The following is a 6801-nucleotide window of genomic DNA, read 5'->3' as shown; positions in this document are numbered from 1 at the left end:
CATTTGCAACAAGTTTGAACACTATGCTGGAGAGTGTCCTCATAGAAGGGATACACCTCATGATCATGACAACGACAACAACAACCATTTTAAGGTAGCAACAATCCAAGGAATGATAGATTCAATAACCAAGGAAAAAGGAATGCTTCCACTTGTCAACAAGGAAATGGTCTCTCTCCCATGAGATTAAGAAACACTAAGTATGATGAATCTAATGTTGCTGATAACAAGAAAATATAATTTTATCTTATATAACACTCTCCACTTCATCTCTTCTGAACATTGTAGGAAATTGGTTGATTGATAGTGGTACCCCAAGGCACTTCACATGATATAGGGAATCACTTTCAAATCCGATTGAAAAGGATACAAATTTGGAAGTTATCCTTGGAGGCAATGCCACCTATCCCATGAAGGGAGTTGGGAATGTTACTCTTCAATGGAATCAAGGCAATACCATTCATTTACAATAAGTAATATATGTACCCGATCTAAAAAAGAACCTAATATCTATCTTGGCGATGCAGAGCAACAGATTCAAGATCAAATTCATCAATGGAAAGGTACATGTGTGGAATAAAAATTTCAAAGATGCATATACACTCAGATTAAGGGTTGATATCATATATAGAGTTGGAGGAAGTCCATTGGGAGCTATGTCTTGTGACACATCACTTCAATCCGAACTATGGCACTAGAGGTTTTCTCATCTTCATTATAAGGATCTAACCAATGTGAGGAAGATGGTGACAGGTATGGTGGAATTTAAAGTAGAACATGAAGGTGCTTTTTAGGGCTTTGTTGAGGGAAAGAATACAAGGGGACCATTTCCCTCAAGTGATAGCAAGACTACCAACATATTGCAATTGGTTCATTCTAATCTATCTCATATGTTGTTCGTGAACTCATTAGGAGGATATTTATATTATGGATGATTTCTCTCGCAAGACTTAGATATATTTCTTGAAGAAGAAGGATGAAGTATTCTCATCATTCTTTTCTTTGAAAGCTTTGGTCAAAAATCAAACAGGGAAGAAGATCAAAATATTGAGCACCGATAATGGAACCAAATATAAATTAGATGAGTTCAATAATTATTATGGATAAGCTGGCATTAAGTGGGAGACTAATACCACATATACTCCTGAGAAGAGAGGTGTTTCTAAAAGGAATAATTATTCTACCATAGAAGCCACTCATGTCATGCTTCATGATCAAAGCCTTCTGAAGTTCTTATGGGACAAAGTTGCAAGCACCGTCACGTATGTTCAAAATAGATTCCCTCATGAAGCGCTGGACTCCAAAACTCACAACAAAGTTTTGAATGTTAAGAAGCTTGATGTTTCTCACATTAGAATTTTTTGTAGTCTCGTATATTCTCATGCGTCGAAGGAAAAGAGAAGCAAATTAGATGCTTCTAGGACAAAACGAACATGTGTGGGCTACAATGAAACTTCTAAGGAATATAGAATCTATGTCCATGGTAAAGGAGAAGTGGAGATAATTCATGATGTCAACTTTGATGATGATGTTTCCCTTGGGAGGATTAGTAACCTTGCTCGACCAAGGAAGGACAAATAAGTAGAGCCAGGAAAGTATGGAGAACCATAGGATGAGCCAATGTGTGATGTTGAAGGACCAATGGATCCCATTGATCCACCCCCTCGTGATCCCTCCTACTCAAAAAGGAGACCCTCATGGCTTAGCGAGACTCTCAAAGATTCCTAGAGATATATTGCACCTACGGGGGCATTTCATGAAAGAAAGAGGCGAAATAGGTACCAAGGGTACTTAACTGTAATGAGCACCAATGTTCAATTTGAGCCTTTCAATTCAAAGAAGAAGCAAAGAACTAAGTTTGGAAGGATTCAATGAACAAAAAGTATGAGTCGATTGTGAAGAATGCTTTCATGGATGTGGTCCCTAGACCCAAGGACAAATTTATTGTCACCTCAAAATGGCTCTAGAAGATCAAGCATGGAGATGATGGAATTGATGAAAAGCTCAAGGCCAGATTCGTTGCTTGAGGATTCTCTAAAAAGGAAGGTGTATATTATGATGAGATATTTGCACCAGTTGCCCACTACCCCACCACTCATTCGATTATAGCACTTACTACCTTGCAAGGACAGAATCTAACCAAATGGATGTCAAGATTGGCTTCTTACATGGTTGAGTTAAGGAGGAATTCTATGTAGAACAAACAAATGGGTTCAAAGTTGAAGATCATTGGACGCATGTATGCAGTTTGAATAAAGGACTTTATGGGTTGAAAAAAGCACCCTCGGCTTGGTATGAGCGAATCGATATCTATTTATTGAATTTGGGAGTTACGAGAAGTGAAGTTGATATGAAACTTTATTTTAAGGTTGAAAATGATAGACCTCTCATCTTGGTACTTTATGTGGATGATCAATTTATGACAGGTGCAGGCACTCTTATTCATCAATTTAAGAGCGAGTTGTCTTCCGAATTCAAGATGGAGGACCTAGGATTGATGCACTACTTCCTAGGATTAAAGGGATGCAAAAAGGAAGGTGATATTTTCCTTTCTCAAGGAAAATATATTGTGAAGATACTTGAAATATTTGGGATGGTGGACTGAAAGTCTATGACTACTCTAATGGAACTTAACTTGAGGAAGATATATCGAAGTGCTACTGGGGTAGATTTGGGAAATCCTTCTAAGTATTGTCAACTCATGGGGGCCCTGATGTTCTTGGTGAACTCCCATCTCGACATATGTTTTGTAGTGAATATATTGATTTAGTTTATGGTCGACCCTCATGACATATATTGGATTGCTGCCAAGAATCTCTTGAGATGTCTTCAGGTGCAATCACTTATGGATTGAGATACACTACCAGAAATGTTAGGCTCCATTGTTACTCTGATGCAGACTGGGCTGGAAATGTGGTGAATCGTAAAAGCACATTTCGATGTCGCTTCTCTCTGGGTTCTACCTCAATATCACGGATGAGAAGGAAGCAGAAGTTAGTTTCATTAAGCAGCACTAAGGATGAATACATTACTACTAGTATGGCATCATGTGAAGTTGTTTGGTTGAGGAAGCTCTTTAGTGAGTTGTTCGGACATGTACTAGATACCATCGTTCTCTTCTAAGATAAACAAAGTTGGATTCATCTTTAAGAGAATCTCATGTTTTATGATTACTCCAAACATATTGATATTAGGTACCACCTTATCCATGATATGGTAGAATGGGGAGAAATATGGCTCCAACACATTAGGACTTATGATCAAGTCTCCGATATTCTTATGAAGCCCCTTGCGAAGGTCAAATTCTTAACCTTCCATGAATGAATTGGAGTAGTGGAGAGGCCCTCATATGAGGGTCCTGTATCAGATGGATGTTGAGCTTTGGGAGCTTCGGGGGCTTGGGGTACTTGTTGGAGCGATGAGTGACCATACGATGGGTGGTTCACCTTCCCCTAATGGTGTGTAGTGTACATGGTGAGTGGTTCACATTCCCCTGTGATACCCCATGGTGACATATGCATAGGTCAAGTGGTTCACCTGCTCCTATGGCATATGAACAGGATGAGCGGTTCACCTTGTCCTAGTGGCACATCCTACCCATGCAGTCAATGACTCATGGGAAGTACTTCTCATCTATCCAATGAGTAGGGAAAAGATGATAGGGACCACAGTAAAATTTATGGACGCATCATGTACTACCATACTCCCTATGCTAGGGTTTTGATATTGGTATGGGATCAATGGAAATTGACTCCGAGTCAGTTAAGAGTGGTATGATACACTCTCTATTATTGGAGACTATCTTCGGGTCAGTGGAGAATGGTATGATACATTCTCGATCATTTATTCTTTCTTCATTTTTCAACAGAGCAAAGTAGAGTAGAAACAGGGATGGTACATATTGTTATAGAGTTTGGTAGGTGAGGTTCTCCCTAGTTGAGAGGAAGTGTTAAATTTGGAAACTAAGGCCAAAATTCACCTTGGATAGCTCATATGAGGCAACTGATATTTTTATTGGATTCCTCTCTCTGAGAGGTGTAGGATTGATCTGAAGATCATCCCATTCTGACCTGTACAAATGGAATTATGAATTTATTTTTATTATGGACAAATTGCCAAGGTCAGCCAATCATCTAATTTGCACCTCAATGTTGAATATAAATTCAAGACTCCTCCTCCTCATTTTGGGACTTCACTCGATCACACATCTCTCTCTCATTGATTGGGTATAGATTTATGAAGTTTCTCTCTCTCCACACGTGCGAAGAAAGGAATATATTTTTTATGTCCCTACGTTGACCATTGTTGACCAAAAATTATAGAACATTGTTTTGACCAATGTTGACCAGTTTTCATTGTGGTTTTGTGTGGGGTATCTCTGTTTGGGTAGGCTGTAGTTTTGGGCACAAAAACTAATGTTGTTTGACCAATTCTGACTATGGAAGGCTTGCTGCAATGTTGACATTTGTTGACCAGATTTGAATAGGCTTTTTTGGCCTATTTTAAGGCTAATTTGACTAGTTTTTGGAGACTATGTTTACCGAGATTGTCTGAGCTATTTTGGAGGTAAAAATCTACCCTGTTGACCAACGTTGACTTTCTGGTTAGGGATTTTTGTTTTGTTGTTTGATTGATCAGATTTCACTATGAATGGGCAAGCGAATATTGTATATTGTACTCTCTCTCTGCTAAACTTGTCAAGAATTATAAGGATAATTGATCAGGGGTTTCCCCACATTGGTGTTTGTCCATGGATGATGCCATATCTCATGTCCTCTTGTCTTGGCTTGTCTTATAGTATTATTGTTTCTGTTCTATCTGCATATTAGTATCATGATGATGTGATTTCTAGACTGGATATTGATATTGGACTAATAAAGAAATTGAGGAAAAATTGCTCTAAGCACAAAACATACCATTATTATATAAAATTAGCATGTTCTAGTTCTTTGGATACCCTGCAAAACAGGGTTCAGGGGAAATGCCACCGAAGTGAAAAATTAGATTAAAATTTGGCTCGTAAAATGTTGTAATTTTGTACTAAATATCGGAGTTTCAATAGGCGGAATATTTGATGATAGAAGGTATGTTAATTTATGTTTTCTTTTACTAGAAGGAAACTTTTAGTTTATATGAGGGAATTTTATTATGACTATGTATTATTTTGTGCATGAAAAAAACAGGAGAGACTATCTAAGAGTGAAGAAGAAATTATAGTGGATTTGTGGTAGCTTGTATCTCTTCATTTTGCTGGATAATATAAACAGAAGGACTTCTTGTTTCTTCATGGACCTAGCCCAAATTTGGTGAACCACATATATTCATGTCTCCCTTGTTTTATGTTTTTATGTGTTTTTCTCCTCCAATATTTTATATGTTCCATTGCTCTTTTAATTAATTTCTAACAATATTAAAGAAGCATTGTTCCTAGAAACTGAAAATTTCTAGCATATAAATTAGAGAAGGGCTTCCCAATACATTTTGAGAAGAGGTTTCCATCAGACACCCTTTGTAGTTTTTTTTTCCCAAGAGGGAAAGAGCTACTATAAAGAAGAGGGCCATTTTATTTTTTTATTGAGAGGAGATTTTGTCTCTATTCATACATTTTTCATATACACATATTCCAAAAATATATGAGAGACGACTTAAACTTGCTTCTTGCATATGAGCATCTTGAGAGGCCATGGATTCCTCTCTTTCTAAGATTCTTAGATGTCAATATTTTTTTAAGTGTAAGGATCCAATTTAAGGAATTCAGATTTTTATTAGCATTAGTCTTCCATAATTTTTCATATATGTGGATCCTAAGAGGAAAACTCGACAGAAAGAGAAAATATGCATAGCCTTAATTGACTAAATAATTGCAAGCATGCCATTTTTGATCTTAATCCTTGTCTCTCCAAGGAACAAAACCTATCATCATTGACTGATCTTGGCAACCAATGACTGGAGATATGGTGAAACATTCCTTATATTATAAATCATCCAATTATAATCCTCATCCCAATTACAGATCCCAACTAATTAAATTTCCTTTGAACACAAAAATATTACTACAGGGGAAGAAATTCAAGAAATTTCATAGGAGGCCTTTGGTCCATAATATTATCAATCCATATATCAATATTCCTAACATTTCTGCCATTGCAATACAACCTTGAGTAGATGAGTGGGGATTATGAAACAAATAATTTCAACATAGAGAAAAATATTGTCATTATCTCGATGGATTCTAGGCATCAAATTTTTTGTCCTTGAACACATTTTTCCTTCAAGATTGCTTTCCATCGATACTCCTCTTGGGGGAAAAATATCCAAACTTGTTTTTATCCCACTACCTTATTCATTAGAAATGGATATGTATTCCTAAACTCCCATGATTTTTAGGTGCCTCCACCAATGTGAATTTAAGAAAATGAAAGTTTTTGGAGCTTGTAAGTCTAATTTATGAAACTAAATTAGAACATATATTTAATTATCAACATGGATCAGTAAAATTAGAAACATGCCAAAATATATGGATTTCAGATCGAATTAACTCAATAAACCATTGTTTAGATTGTGAAAATTTGAATGCGTGCCAGAATCTTAAAGATAACAAGACAAATATTTTGAAAAGGAAGTAAAGGAATCATTCAAATCTACTTTATGAAAGCATAAAAATAATTGCTCAATGAGATTAGTCTATTTTAGAAGATGGAGAAGAGGCTCTTTTCTAAGAATCCTTGTAAGAGTCTTGGGTTGTCCTCCCACATTACTCGTACAATAACATTTCCAGACATCTAAGAAATGATGAGAGAA

The sequence above is a fragment of the Pinus tabuliformis genome, chromosome 4_2, assembly GCF_031772625.1.
Source record: "Pinus tabuliformis cultivar Carrire ecotype Pingquan chromosome 4_2, CPIR1, whole genome shotgun sequence".
In the NCBI taxonomy this organism is placed as follows: Eukaryota; Viridiplantae; Streptophyta; class Pinopsida; order Pinales; family Pinaceae; genus Pinus; species Pinus tabuliformis.
The sequence above is the reverse complement of the archived record's forward strand: the minus strand, read 5'-3'. Positions refer to the sequence as shown.